We start from the raw sequence: 16,437 nt of genomic DNA on the forward strand, positions 1-16,437 counted from the left end.
GGGGTGAAGTGCCAGCATAGTGAAGCACCTCAAACAATGAGCTTCACTCACTCACACTTCGCACTTGTAACACCACAAGCAACAATGAGAGCTCACAAGCATCATGCGCGCCACCCAGCCAGGAATGCTGACCCCAACAACTCTTTTCCAGCACAATGATGCATGCGGGGAAACTTCTGCTTCCATTGAAAAGACAGTATGCAACACCTGACTACTCCGTCAACATTGGACGAGTGCCATCCAGTTGACGATAGTCAGCATGTGACACATGAGGATGTGTAGAACAAGACCGAATAAAAATAGTCAAGAAAACAGTAAAGGAGGCTGTGACATGGAATAAGTTTTGGTAAACTAACATTTTCACTCTATTGGTTTGCTTACTAGAGGATATCAAGGTACTGGTGTTCAGGGTTTAAACCTGTGAGATCCCTGGGTATGTCATCAGAATTTCACACTGAAAAATAGTGTGACTTTTCACTGGAACATGTTTCCGCCAATATTGGCTCCAAAGTGGGTCACCACACCACACAGGATACAATGAAGTGGCAGGTGAGTGGTTGTATCAGATTAAGAGATACATATACAGACTGTATAACAACCGTATCTATTATACAGTTATAACACCATCTGTAGATTTAGTTCCGAACATACAGAACTAATCTGATGAACCACAAGCAAAAAACATGGGCTGTCCCGATACCACTTTTTTGCCGACTGAGTACGAGCACCAAACATACTTGCGACCATCGTCATTTGTGTTTGCGACCACCGTCATTTGCGTGAGAGTTGACAGCTCACTAAGCAGTGAATCTGCAGAATATAGCGAGTGAACACTATACTAGGTGATGTCATGAGTGAGTATTTCACGAGTACGAGTACAGCAAAATAGGCCATATAGGTGAAAGTAGCTTTCTGGTAGCTTGACCAGAAAACCATGAAAATAAAAGAATGTTCCTGCTGCATTCATGAGCGCCATTTTGAACGACTATACAAGATGGATAATACGGCTGAAGAAGACAAGAAAACCACAACCAACTCGAGGCTTGAGGTGTTTTTGGTCTGATATATGAGATATCAAGGAACAGGGGGAGAAGACACAATAGACCAATAGGTTTGTGGAGAATTTGTGAAAGGTCTCCAGCTAGCCAAACCTTCACCCCCCTGGTTGTTTACTCCAGGTCTCATCCTCACACTTGAGAGAAAGTTCCTGTTTAGGCCTCCGTTCATAATGGTATCTGATGTAATCCTGCTTGGACTCTCCTTGTGCTCTTCATGAATGTACCTATACTGTGTGTGCCTTCTGCCTCCCTGTTGAGTCCCGCCAGCCTGTGCCCCGTCCTGTCTCCTGGCCTGCACTGGAGAAAGGCGCATCTCAGCTGAGCCCTATAAGACGGCAACAAGGGCGCTCATCTGGTAAATAAATATTAGTCTTTGAAGATTTGAATCAATTGACCTCTATCTTGCCAAGGGTTTTGTTCCATATCTGTGTGTGTGTGGGTTTTAGTTTTTAGCCTGCAGAGTGGGGGTAGGATTAGTTTGCTCAATCACAGCATTTTTTGTTCTCTATTGCAGGCACATGAAAAAAAATCAACAGCAAAACAATGAGCGATGACACCAGGCATCTGCATTGCTTCAGGAGAATCATTAGCATGTTATCTGCATTGCCAATATGGTGTGTGTGTCTTCTGTGTTTTTACACTGCTAGGATGCTTAAATTTCACGGAAATATAAATCAGATTCACCACCGTGATGCCGCACAGATAGGGGCATTGAAATAACCGTGCCACATATATGTACAGGGGGATAAAACATATTGAAAAATAGGACGGCGAAATGACAGCGAGATAGACATCATGAGATCAGTATTGAATCAAACCTCATCTGGACCATATCATGAGTCCCCTCACACAGGACACACCGTAGTAACAGTGTAATGAAGCCTGCATGTACAAATTCATTTGCAACTTCATTTTCTCCTCAGTCTTTCACTCGATTCCTTATCCCTCGCTTTCTGTTCCTTTTCTGTGCTCCAGTTATTCTAACTGGAATGTCATTAAGATCTAATTAAGATGTCAAGGAAGCTCCACAACCTTATGAGTAGACATCATAATTAGCTCTTTAGCATATATCTCGCAATATGTGTGAAACATTAGCCAGTGATTGGAATCTAAAACCTGCTAGCTTGATGTGTGCCCTAAATACTGACTGGATTGAGCTGTTGCAACAAGGTAGTGAAGGCCATCCCAGACCTGCAGCTGTAGTGGAACTAAAATCGTCTTTCATGGAATTATTTATTCTTACTAATGTGAAAAATATACTTCACACAAAACAAGATGGCAGCCTTCTGCTCTTGCATTCCACAAGCCCAATTACAATGGAGTAGGGAGTAGAAGGAGTCAAATTCCAACAAGTTAATCTGTGAGTGGGCCATAAGGCATAGCAGATTCTGACCCATTGTAATGGCCCATTTATTCTCCCTTTATGAAATTGTACCCTTCTGTTTCAAACAATGTTATCGTCACTGATCACATACATCCAGGTGTTCTTTACGTTGGTATAATATTTCAAGCAAGGGGAGCAGTCCACAGTCAAAGGTTTATGACAATAAACTCCCAAACCAACAAGTATTGATGATGTACCTCTTGCGCAAAAGGCAAAACCGGAGGCAGCATGATAGTAGGTGATGGGCTGTGAAATAGGTTTCCTATGGTACTGGACAATTTGGTCCGTATCCGTAAGCTTTGTGTATAGAAATTCGGACGAAATGAACTCAGATCACAGACACAAGGCTCCGTCTGTATCCGGATCCATACATTACATTCAGAATAAATGATGTTAAGTTGCTTTGGATAAGAAACAACTGTTATATGGCGCGTAAAGAAGTCGTATGGTAGCAGAGCACACACCCAGACAGGCAACACAAGTTGAATTTGACAAGACAAAATTTAGTCATGGAGGACTCGTCACAATGTTCAGTTCCATTCAGTCCAGGCTCTTGGGATCATGGCGACCTCTATCGACCTATTTAAGCAGATAAATCATGTCAGATCACATCATGGTATAATTGTATTTAGTGGGACATTTTAGAATGGTTTTATTGATAAATGCTTTTGTCCACAAAAGCCTCAGTTTTAATAAAAATTAAAAAAAATTAAAAAAAATACACCAGTATGTTACAATCCATCTTCTACTGCAAAATTAGAAAATGTAACGTAAAAATATTCAAGTAAAGTAGCAATAAACAATTCAAGTACAGGGAGGTCTGTGAAGTGGGAGGCAATTTAGCAAAATAAGACCGTTTTTCTTGATTTACCATTCTCACTGACTTTGTTTTTAAAGACTTGGAGAAGTTCCCCCGCCTGAGCCCAAACACATCACATCGACACATTGAGCTGTAGAAGCGAATGAATAAATCAACTCAAGTGCGGCACAAACTTAATGAAGAAACAAGTGAATACAATTTGAATGTGTAGCAGCTGTCACTGTTAATCATAATAAAGACAGATTTTCCGACATTAAGCGTAATATTTGTGTTTAATTCAAAACCTCTACACCCAGCGGGAGCTCTGACGGATTCACCTGGCGAGTTGAATCATCCTCTAAGAAATTCACAGCTCAAATTTGCTGTCTTCCTTTAGTCACAGCGTGGTGTGAAGACTTGTTCTCAGAGTATGAGGAGAGGCTGATGTGCTAACTTGTGTGGGCAGGACAGATTATTGCATCAGCTGCTCCTGTGCTTATTTATGATAAGAGGGATGTTAGAACTTTTCAAAAGATCAACGCAGCGACTTTGATCCAATTGGTTTGACTGCAACACAGTACTTTGAACATCCTTGCCAAAGTTGGCACTTAAATTTAGACTGACTAGGGCATTTAATTTTACAACGGCACAAACTAAATCTCTACTATGCTACACTGTTGACACTGACTTCAATTTGATAAATGCATTACTGTCACTTCTACAAGTTCACTGCTGGTGTATATCAAGGGTTTCAGTTTCCTGGTTCGGCTACTTAAGACAGACAAACTCTGCTAGAACATGCAAGCAAAAGGGCACATACACATTTAGGTCTTCACTGGAATTCAAAAGGTTACCCTCTTTCTTTTCAAACTGGACCAAGCATGGACACCATCTCCACTGGCCCAAAATATACAGTAAACAAGGATGCGTGACATAAAATAACCCTGTAATAAGGTTTCCAAACCCTGATAAATGAATTATAATTCTATTACAATACATTCTGCTGTGAAAGCCCTACCGTTTCAAGACGATATTTAACATTACAGGAGTCTCTCTCCATTGTGTTTGTGTTTAAATATCATTTAAACGTATAGACAGGCGAATCAAAGTTTCATGCCTCTTGTAAAATGATGTGTTTGTAGCCTCTGTCGTTTTTTTGGGGGAGGAGTGTTGAATTGTGGCTGTGTGACGTGACAATTTTTTAGCGAGGATTTAGTCAAGTCGGGGAGCAGTTGCAGCCCATGGGGCATCACTGGGGGAGATACTGCATGTGTTGATCCACGTCTGATCCTGGTCAGACAACGGAAGCAGAAAACTTATTAGGATGGCTCAAGCTGACAAAACAAACCCCAAAGTCCTCCAGAATCTCTACACAGCTCTGTGTTGGTGTCACAGCTGTGGACCACAACATGCTGTTGTAGGCTCATCGTAGTCAACGTATGGGAATTGGTAACACTGTGTAACATGCAGGTCCATTGCTCATGCTAATATTTTTGAAGGCCACGAGGTGCAATCATAATCTGGGTATGAAAAGGCTGAACAAAAGCAACACCATTTCAGTCATAAATATCACCATAAAACAGAAACTACTTTTGGAATAGCAATGCCATCCTCCCGCTTTGTTTTCGGTCACTGGTGACAATTTAAAAGCAAAAAAGATTCCATTTTTGATCCAGATGAAATCTGGTGCTTCAGGCAGTTTGAGAATAAGCAAAAAGTATACTCCAAAATAGAATGTCAGTCTGCTGCCGGTGCAGTCAGCGTGATTCGCACACTTGAAGTCTAATAATAGCTGGGGTAGCAGACATTGGAAAGAAAGTGACAAGCGGGTCAGCGAGGTGAGTACGGATGTTGTGGCACTGCACAGCTACTGATGCACTGCGGGCAGACAGCTCAAACGAGCACATGCGGTATATTTGCATGCACAGTCCCAACACAAAAACTGAAATGCACACAGTCTCAAGCACACTGTTCGGAAAGAGTTCTGTGAATTATTTCCTACACGCACTGGAGGCCCATCTTTTATTCCCTTATATTTGGGAGCATTGTGTGTTAGCGAGAGGGCTTTGGCAGAGAGCACAAAGGATTGGCCCAGGAAAAAAGGCTCCCAGAGGTATGGGGAGGGTGGGTGGCAGAACGAATATCGGAGTGTCTGGCAGACATTTCCCAGTGGATGTCTGCGCACCATCTTAAACTCAACCTAGACTAGACTAACTTCCTAATTCTTCCGGAATAGGGCTGTCCTGACCTAGACTTTAGTATCGCCATCGATAATAAGTCGGGCACTGTTCCCCAACAGGATACATCCCCTTTTAACTCACAAGGCATCACAAGTTCTGGTCCAGGCTCTTGTCATCTCATGCCTTGACTACTGGTTGACACCTCTGTTGCTCATCCACAATGCTGAAGCTTGCCCGAATTCTCCCACGCAATGCCTTCCCATAGCAAACCCCAATCCTTCTCAGACAGGGAACTTGCCAACCCAGTCACAAATGGATCATGCACAGTAGAACCACAGAAGTAAGTCACAATCCTTTGCCGTCCTGGTTCAAGGTGCAACAAGGAACCCATTAATGCACTAAACACTAACATATAGACAGGGATTTAAAGATTATTTCTCTAACTTAAGGTGAGTATGGTAGCTTGTTTTGACTGTAGTTCTTGTTCAGTTCGGCAACAGTAATTGCTGCAAGTCTTTTTGACAAATACTGTAATAAATTTCTGATGACAAACCATGCCAACTATGAAGTGAGCCCTTGGCAATATGACCAAATATGATGTCTATTATGTGCTTCATGCATGTTTAAAGACTTGTAGCGAAGCAATCCTATCCATAGATATATTTAGATAAAGAGGATTTATGAACACTTGCATTTGCATCCAGCAGTTGAAACATTCCCACGATAATTGGCTTCATCTCATGTTCACAGTGACACCAGAGGCAACAGTTAGAGTAAATAGAGTCACAACAAATGTACATTGTCTATGTCTCAGTGCAAATGCCCAACATCTGCCAGAGCAAAGATAGACGGGAGGCAGCGAGTTAGAGATGCAGCTTCGACAGATGCTTTCAATAAAACCATTAGATAATCCCTTAATTCCCTGAAAAACAAGACCATTAGTGCTATTTCTGTGAGAGCATCTCATCTATTTGCTGTGGCAGCTTTTCAGAAGGCCCAGCAACTAGGAGTCATTATGGTGAAGCTGGCAGCTTTATCAAGATGGAGCTTTGAACTGCACTGAACAGCAGATGATACCTAGAATACCTGCGTTCAATTAGTGAAACAAATAAAGCCGTCATTCCAGAGGTAGGTAAGAGTGTTTGCTATTGCTAAAGGGGCGAAAAATGTGTTCAGGAAGCAAGTTGTGGATGGGGATATGGTGCAGGCATAAGAAAAAGAGAGTGACACAAGCTTAAAAGTTTCATAATACAACAGTGGATCTGAGGTTTGACAAGGCTGTTGAGACTGTTTTTTGACACTTGAAAGACTGGAAAATAAAAACGCTACTTTACCTCAGAGAAAATGTATTAAATGATGCCACTCTCAATCTATAATAGGGCCACTTCATGATGTTTATAGTTTGAAACTTGTTATTTTAAATGAAATATTTAAATACATTGCAGCATCTCTGCTGCAAATAGTTTGCTAATTTTTTTATGGGGATTATTTTTCCATACATGCCTCTCCCTCCCTGTCCAATTTCACAATGGTAAATTTTGACACAGTGACTACATGTGTGTCAGTCATGACGGGAAAGATTTACCAGTAGTTACCAGCAGAATCAAAGTAATTGCAACTGCAACTTAACACTGCTTAACAGTATTTGACAAGTGCACAGTGCAAGTGTTGAGAGAAAAATCTGTGCAACGTGTGGAGACAAATGTGTTGATGTGACGACAACTGACGCAAGAGGAAGTTGAAGATGGTGTGAACCTTTACACCATGTGAAGGACAGGTATTTATTTAGACAGGAGAGATTGGAATCACAATGCTCAGGCAAGAACTGGAAGACAGAAACAAGAGTGCAGAATTGGTTGGTCGCTGCTGCTTTTGGAATAGTTTTGCTTCTTGTCAACATATGCTTGGCTTCATTTACGTAATTGTGGTGGAAATAAATTCTATAAACATTTGAGCACATGTCCACATGACAACAATAAAAAAGCAAAACCCAAAGAAAGTGCTTAAGAAGTTAAAGTATCATATGGAAGGTTGCTTATTTTGTATCAACAGTGGACTAATTTCCAGAATGTTGTAACTATTAAAACCACTGTTTACCACTGTTAAACAACACAGTGTTTCAGAGAAAGTGATGATGCCTTTGGTCAGAAGAACAAAAAGTGAGGGTGACAGCCGCACATCTCGGCTCGGACAACAACATACGTTTACCACGGACAGTAATTCACCATTGTACATGCCAAATACCTCGTGACATAAAAGTCAAGTCTGAAAAATAGCATTATTAAAAGCCTTTTCCTTGTAGAGCTTGATGAGGTCGAATCCACCTAATCCCTCATTCATTCACCCTGAAGGCTCCCTCGCCATCATCCGTCATTCGGCTCCCTCAAGTGATTTCTCTGTCTGTTTTGTCCCCCTTCGAAACTTTTCACTTCTTCTACATTCTTTATGTGGTCCCTGTCACAGTTTCATAGACTTAGTGTCCATCATTTCACTTTCAGTAGTATCCATCGTTCTGGGTTTGTCTGTGAGACTTCTGAGGATGCAGGGCACTTTTGGAGAGTAACAACATCAAGATTTAACTCTGTAAACCCGTGCAAACCCCCTGTTGAGACAGGGTCCGGCAACACTATACGCCCAAAGAATGCCAGAAAGGATGGTCACCATCGCCCATCCCTAGGTGGAAGTGATGAGATATGAGCATCTCATTTTTTTTTCCATCCAATTTATCCCAAGTTAGAGAGGCCAGATAGGTTAAGAATGTTGGCGGAGATGCCAAGTTGAAGGAGAAGAGGACAACCACTGAGGTTCATGGTGGATATTAAGGCTAGGCTAAGGTCCAGGAGGCTGACTCGCCAAGAAAACCCCTGCTTGGACATGGTCTTCTTCATACAATGTTTATGAAATTTCCGTTGTCAACTTAGATGTACGTTTTCCACACAGAGGTAAAGAAAAAGTTGTCAAAAATATCAATGTCGGTTGTTTTGTTATTAGCCATTAGCAGAAGTCGGCAGCCTTTAGCTTAGTAACATGACTCAAACAGTTTCTCCTCTACATGCAGATGCAGAAATTTGAGCCAATACCATTGGACCACTGAAATCAAGCGCCCAGAAACTTTGAAAACAATATTTTATTTGAGTTATCTATCTTGTTTTCTCTCCAAGACATCATGTTTTGTCATATCTCAAGAACAGGCAGTTGAATGCTGGATTCAGGTTTGTATGCAATACAGTCTGTGGAAGCATGCCCTACACTTATATACATTTTAAACAGTCTATATCAGCAGCCATTGGGATTACAGCATTCCAGGCATGTAGATGATTGACAACATTTAGCCAGATGCATCAGCCAGCTGGTTTCCATTAGCTTCCATGTTAGAGCTGGATAAAGGAAAACATCCCCCCCCCTTGTTTCTCAATCAGATTTTAGTCCATTTTCATTCAAGCCGCGTTCCCAGTGGGAATCGATTGCTTTACAATGGCTCCAGCAATTGCCAAGGCGCGATCTGCAGAGCTATCATAATACACAGTGTCAGTCCCTATCGAGTGTTTCCAGACTACCAGGACACGATGTCCCTCTAGATAAAAATGGGATTAAGATTTGCCGTGATAGGTACCTCAGTGTAACCCAAGGCCTGGGTGTGGGGCTCTCAGTGGGGCCCGAGTTGCGGCTACATCATTTAAGACTCGTGCTAGTTTTCAATAAAATGCAATTCAGTGGATGGGCACCATTTTTTAGGCAGTAATAAAGTACCAAGTCAACTACAAGGATGTTGACAGAGAAACAGCTTTGTAGTCTTGAAAATCTCAGCACTACTTATGACAGGGGAGGGATCCAAAGCTCCTTCTAAATTAAGGCTTTATAATAAGCTCTGAGGAACGTATTGAGGCGACTTTTACAAGGTCCACAAGCTAGGGTGAACATATTCTCAAACCGTGTGTCACATAATGAGGATTACTAATGTTTCACATCGATCTGTGCTGGAAAGCACTGTCGACTGGCATCTCTATCTTGCTTAATCTTAGTTGAGCACAAACCTAGTTATCTCAGTGAGCGTCTAAATGAATGGATCCTCTGTTGGATAACATCTTTATTTGACAGGGTGCAGGCATAAAACCAGCCACTAAACACACGCGCAGCTAAGACACACTGATCCGTAGCCACAGATCGGCAGCACAGCGAGACTGTGTTGATGGAGGACAAGAAGGCGTTTGCAGATCATAATGTGCAGCTTACTTATGGGAGATTTGACATTTTCCCTGCGAGGATGTGGGCTGTGGCTGCTGTTCCTTCAGAAAAAAAAATGATTCATCCAACTGTGCAGAGTATAGTGGGATCTATTTTTGAAGGATGGAATCACCTATGGCGAAGGATCTTTCGATGTTTGCGGACTAAGAGAGCAGTTCATACCTTAATTTACCAAAACACTGCATGCGACAAGGCTGATCCTTGAGCCATCTGCAGTGTTGATTCACAAAACTAGATGTGACGAAAAGGAAATGGTAAAACGGTTTAGTGTCAGTGAGAGTACCATGGCACTGTCTGTCATATTTTGGTGGAATCATAGAGGTCCATAAATAAAACAATTTAAAATGAGTTGTTTTGAAAGGGATGAGGTCTGAGAAATGTAACCTACCACATGTCGCACGGCAGTCTATTTAAAGTCGAGGAAAAGGGAAGCTCAAACATTCCAGAGAAAGTCTGAGGCAAGGGACACCGCCATGTCGGTGCCACGACTCTTGTTAGCTGGCTTCCCTGATGGGTATCACTGCCAGCTGAGTTTTGGTTTTGGCAACTGATTTGTGCCACTGCTACCCCTCTGCTAACTGATAGAAATGTTTGGTTATAAGGCAAAAAAACCCCAAGTACTGACTGAAGACATTTGTAAAATCTCATCATTGTAAACGTTCTCAACGTTAAAATGTGAAATTGAGAACAGCAAGATGAATTTGGATTCTTCGTTTTATGCACTGAAGATGTTAATTTTGGACAATTATTAGATTACACATGCAAATTCATGACTCACAGCCGCACAAGCAAGTGCCAGAGAAGGACAGCCATTTTTCGTCGATACCAAAGATTAGTCACGAGTACATCCTGGCCATTTGGGAACGCTTCCTTCCTACTCCTCTTTCTATATTAAAAAAAATGTGGGCATCATTTTACAGACCTTGTTTGCAAACAGATCCCAGAAATTGTTTTGGTTATTTTTGGTATGGATGTACTTTTTGAGTTTGGTAAAGAATCGTAATTTTAAAAATGATTCTTACTGCATCACTGACACACTTTTCTTTTGTACTGAATACCAGATCAAAGCGTGAGAATCGTAAAAAGTTGTGAATGTTTTTTCCCCTCTTCTTCATTAAGCTCATCATATCAGTACTACTCTTGTTATGTGGCCAAACTGCTTTTCTCTCCGAATCAAATGTCTTACTTTCCCTCTGTTTTTTAATTAACAGTTTTAAAACACAGCAAGCAACAAACAAGAATTGATGAAAGGCCTATATTGCTCTGTAGACACAACACTTCTGACTCACAAACATGACTGAAGTATTTTTGAACTTGTTTTATTGCCTGCAATTTCCATAAAATTGATACCCACCATGATTCATCCACCGTCCAATGACTACCCATTTATTTTATGAATTAATTTTCCTGTCATTGATGAATCCAATTTGGCATTTCAGAGGAGAGACAAAACACTGGACATCATAGATCGACAAATACAATGAATGAATGGCAATGAATGAGCAGCTATTAGAGAGATGAAAATGATAACGTTTCAGTAGAATTTATTTGGTGTCCTGTTTGATATTAATAGCACACTAAGGTTCCTCCAGAATTAGCAATGTGAGACCGATACAACAATGTGTGATCCGACAAAATGAAAAGTCACAAGATAGAGGTCAGCACGCGGTAATTATCTTACAACTCTGACTATGAATTTATCAATAAATGACTTAAATTATGAGTGTATCTCTTCTGCTCAGGTCAACTAAAAGCACACAATGATATAATCACCGTATAATGTTATATTATGTTTGCATCGTTTATGCGTCAACACAAAGATTGGCTGCTACTTGTGCAGTTGGTAATGTTGGCAATGTCTTTTCTAATGCCAACAGTTTATTTTACACGTTTTTTAAGGCTTCAAATTTGGCACTTGAATATTTAAGCTTTGTTCATTGTGTAATTTCGCGTGACCACGCTATTGTTGCTACTCACAGCCTTTTTTGAAGTCATTGTCAGTCGGATTTTTGCTGTTACTAATGTGTAGCTGTCATTGCAACCACAGTTGCCAACTGAAATCAGATTCCTGTCACACACAAGCAGATGGCAGACACCTGTAGCTTCAATCTGACAAACATTTGTGGGCGAGTTTATATCAAAGTTTTGGAGTATGTTAAGTTTGAAAAACGCCTCAGTCGATGAGTCAAGGGAGGCTGTAATACGCAGTTGGCAGAGAGAAAGACAGCAAATTTAGGTTCTCAAGAGCAATCATCTTCTCATCTTCTGATAAAGACTTTCACTCGTACAGTATGACAGTGAGTGACGGTGCTACTGCAAGAAATGACAGCGTGTCCGTTTGCTGTGAGTCCGCAGGCAACATACTGGCAACGATGCGTTACTGTCTAGCGGGAATGCTGAGGAAAAAAAACGACAACTGTAAAATTGCAAGGGAAACTACAACGCAAATAGTGTGGAGGCTGCTCTGCGTTCACGTTCCTGCCGTAAACAACAGAGATCACCAATATTGTTGCTTCAAATATGAGAATGAATGTCTCCAGTGGATCAGATAAACATCTGTAAAAGTACACACTATGGTCGCCGCCAGGTGACGTGTGGATTTCCTCCCATCCCAAACTTTGGGTCACACTGTGGACTCTTCTATTGTACAGCATGCCTTCATCTCTAACCACACTTTGAAATAGTGGCATCAAAGTGGAATATTTCATCACAAAAAAAAAAAAAGTTGCACTCAAAGGGTTAAGACCAGAACAGTGGGTTGAATTTAAAAAACTCAAGCAGGTCCTGACAGGAGAAAACCTGCTTTGTGAATTGTGATTCTCATTGAAAACTGTGCATAAATCATCATTATGATTATCAGTTTTAACCATTTTAAGCCCTTCGACGGCAGGTAAAAGACATGCACAATGACCTATCAACTGACTAGGAAACTGAATCATAAAGTATAAATGCATTAATGTAAACATCTCAATTTGCTGATTTGTGTTCATGTTTTTACTGCAGCTAACACTTAATAATACAGTGTTAAAAATGTGTCCTTTTTGTTATACATTCATATTAGAACCAAATGCAATCCTCTTTGCAAAAATTGATAACGTGATGTTGCTAGATCGCAACTGAAACACATTCTAAGCACATGTAAATCATGCATCCTGATCAAAATCTAATCTCACAAGAAATCCATCTTTTATTGGGGTTTTATGTTGAGATAAACAAGGCAGTGAAATGTTTTTTCAGAGGGCAGACAGGGGTCAGATCTTCCCACCTATTGTTTTTGCCTCAATTACAGGTTTGTCATGGCCCCGTCTGCTCAGCAAATGTGTTGTTTTCTGATGTTTGGTGGCAGAACAAGCTGTTGGATTAGGTTACAGGCCAGAGTTTCTGTGCAGCAGCCAAGTGTTATAGTGCCAGGAAAACAGCGACAGGACATTCAATGCTTTCCTCGGGATCAGGATAAAGTGGAAATGCCACTCGACCCTCGCTTTAAAAAAAGACTAACTCCACTGTCCTGCCGGCAGAAGCAGAAAACTATGATGATGGAATTGGGTTTTCTGAGCCACAACCAGACAGCTGGCAAGCTATCAAAACAAGTAGCATATGGTGCAGTGACAGCGCGTGCATCAATGCTTGTTTTACTAATGTTCGGCCATTTCTACAGGAATTATTTTTAGCATGTTTACCTGCAGAGGATCCTAGGTTTCTGGACATGGAAAGGGATCAGGAAAAAAGAAAGCTGAAGCCAGTTACTTTGAGGTCACTTAGCCTTTTCAGTTTGACATCGACTTAATTATGGCAGTCTGAGCCCGAAGAAAAGCCTCTGCCCGACGAGCGTTTCATAGCAAGAAAGCTGGGTCAAATCCAAAAGAACAAGTCCACTAATTCGGCTGAAAAAGATTTTCCTTCTTCAGAGGCTGGTGTTTATCACTGGCAACGTGTGTTGAGCTCCGACAAGAGCAATAGCCTTTACAGCAGGAGGAAACTTGTTTCTGACAGTTTATCAGGTTGCACCTTCTCACAAGGTTTTAAAAGACAAAAACAGAAATAGAAAATATGCTTATCAGGTCCTTCCTGGCCTCTTGGTTTGTCAAGCCACTCGAATACCAAAATGAAAGCGCAGCTCTTTTCTCACCGCCACGGCACATCCACAGTGTAGCAACATAGTTAAAGACTAATTGGAATTAAGTGGGTAACATCCAACACGATCGCTCAAGCAAATGAAAGTTTCTGTCACATAATTTGCTAGCAACAGGCCTATCATCTCTTGAACTCTATGATGATGAAACCCTTTGAAGGGCTGACGCTGACCCACTTAAGGGACATCACAGGCACCTTGCTGGGCTCCACATTTTGCCTGGTGGGCACAAACATCATTTGATGGGGCAGCGAACACGGCATTACCGCAGGGAGCAACGCAAAGGAGCCCTGCATGGACTCAAGCTTTCCAAACTAACTTCCTGGGTCTTTTCAGGTTCTTGCAAATCTTTCATTATTCCAGTCTTTTCATTGAAAAAAAAGACCTCAAAGCACCTCCATCTCACCGGTAACATTTACCTGGGTTTGTTGACACATAATGGCGAATGTTCATAAACTTGGTGGGCGACATCTAAAGCCATTTTTTCATTTTTCATTTTATCTTTTCTTTCAATATAGAATAAGCAGATGTCAGGGGTCATTTTCGCTGCGCTTGTTACTTTTGAGTGAAAAAGCTGAGGACACACCGTAATTAATAAGTCAACCGACCAACCTTGGAAAGGAAAGTTGGTCAACAATGAATCTATTACGAACAGTCTGTGGATCCTTGACGAAAGCTATAACTAAAATAAATTGAAATAATGAAAAGTAGCACATAAACAAATGAAACACTAAAATGACTTTACATCAGCTTAGGTTATTATTCCAACTCCCAGTTTCATCTCGGCTCAAGGGGTTCACAACTCTGCAAGGTAGATTGTTGTAATGTCCCAAAGAAAGATCTCAACAACGGTCATGTCACATTGTGCTGAAAGAAGAATACAGACTCGAAAACCTTCCACTCTTGAATATGCAAATAACAAGCTAGGAAAGCAACACGCATCGTAAATAAAACACACGACTCATGGGCACATTTGGCTATTCCTTTTAGGTTTCTGGAGCTCATAGTTGGGAGATTCCGCCAGATTCTATAAATATAAAAGCTCAATCCTCAGCTGAGGATTTTCGGTTTATCATTAAGAAAATGACTCACTCCTTTGCGAACCGTCCAAATGTTCTATATCTGATCCAGGTTATCTCAGCCCTCAAAACACACACACTGGCAAACATATTTTTGTCTCTGCACACAACTAATACTTCACACTGCGTTGTGTTATGACACGGCTTTCTTTCTACCACAATGTTGGCCGTTTCTATGAGAACTCTTTGGTATCTGAGGAAGAATGCCTGCACCTATGCTCACACACCACCTCTTTGGCAGCATAGGGTGGGTAGATTTCCCCACTGTTTGGGAGTATTTGTTAACATGAAGAGAAGTGAGACTTGCAATCTTCACGCTCCCTCACTAGTCCAGGTGAGCTCGACCGTTGAGGATGTGGAAGGTGTTCTGTCGTGGCCCTTTCCCAGAGAAAATCCTGGGGAGAACACTCAAGAAGTTTTCAGAAAATCTTGTCGGTTTCAGAAGAAACAAGCAAGCTGGAAAATTTTGGGGAGTTGGAGGGCATCAAGAACTTTCTGTCGGCCACACCTTCCTAATGAACCTTGTATCATGTGTAAAGATAAATACTCATCACGCAAAGAATCCATCTGTCCTTCGGGACACAGGTGATGTTTGAGGTCGAGAAAAAAGCAACACGGCAGTGTGGAATCTCCACATCAGGATGTAGGTTGTTACAGTTTAAAGAGGTGAAATCATTTTGATGGTGAGAAATAAAGTATTAGAGGATGAGCTATAAAGCAAATGGAGCTCTGTGAGCGTTCTCATTAGAAGAAATGGAGTTGACTTAGTAGAATGTAATATGGAACTCACGAAAAAAAATGTGTTTCAAGACAACACAGCTGCCTGAGTTTGTGATACGAAAGACATGGAGAATGCTGACATTTCTCAGCAGGTCTGATAAGACTTGCAGCCTCATCATCCAAACTCTTTATGCCGATAAAAGCAAATGACTCCAGAGATTGTGAACGAGATTAAGGGCTGTTGGGCTGCAGGATGGACAATGCCATGGAACAGAGAGATAAAAAAAAAATGGGACACACCAAAGGAAAATCTCTAAGCTTGAGTCTTGGGAAGTGCTGCAGTCACACTGATGTGATCCAAGTTTCCTGCCTGAAATTAAATATTCACCCGCTCTTGAAAGGCTTGCAGCAACTCCCACCACTTATTTCACGTCTTGTTCTTCTCATAAGCTGGTTTGTATCGATTAAACACCAACACAAGAATCCAGTGCGAGTGTTTAATGAGAAACACCCACTTTAGGAATCACTTAGCAGCGGAAGGAGGGTCTCTACCTCCCACTGGATACTGCATTCTGAGGATGCAGCAACACAGAACAGCAGATTCTATTTTGGACATTCCAGAGATACCTTGAGGAATTTTAGAAAATACATTACACAATATGATAATATGATTGTCAGTCCACCCTTTACATGCCACCATACGGTCTACAGACACTACAAAAGAGTGTAGTTCCCATAAACAGTTGATGGAGTGACCCAATGCCATTTCACTGAAATGTCAATGATTTAACAATGTTTTTACAAAAGGCAACTGGATGCTTCATACTTTGCCATTATGGT

The 16,437-nt window shown here is 41.3% G+C and overlaps 1 protein-coding gene across 5 annotated transcripts in view; it reads right to left on the reverse strand.

The window, feature by feature from the left end:
- The window catches only part of dph1 (diphthamide biosynthesis 1), a 95,711-nt gene that overhangs the window by 70,400 nt on the left and 8,874 nt on the right, over positions 1-16,437 (reverse strand). The window lies entirely within an intron of this gene.

Source organism: Synchiropus splendidus, chromosome 8, assembly GCF_027744825.2.
Source record: "Synchiropus splendidus isolate RoL2022-P1 chromosome 8, RoL_Sspl_1.0, whole genome shotgun sequence".
Classification (NCBI taxonomy): Eukaryota; Metazoa; Chordata; class Actinopteri; order Syngnathiformes; family Callionymidae; genus Synchiropus; species Synchiropus splendidus.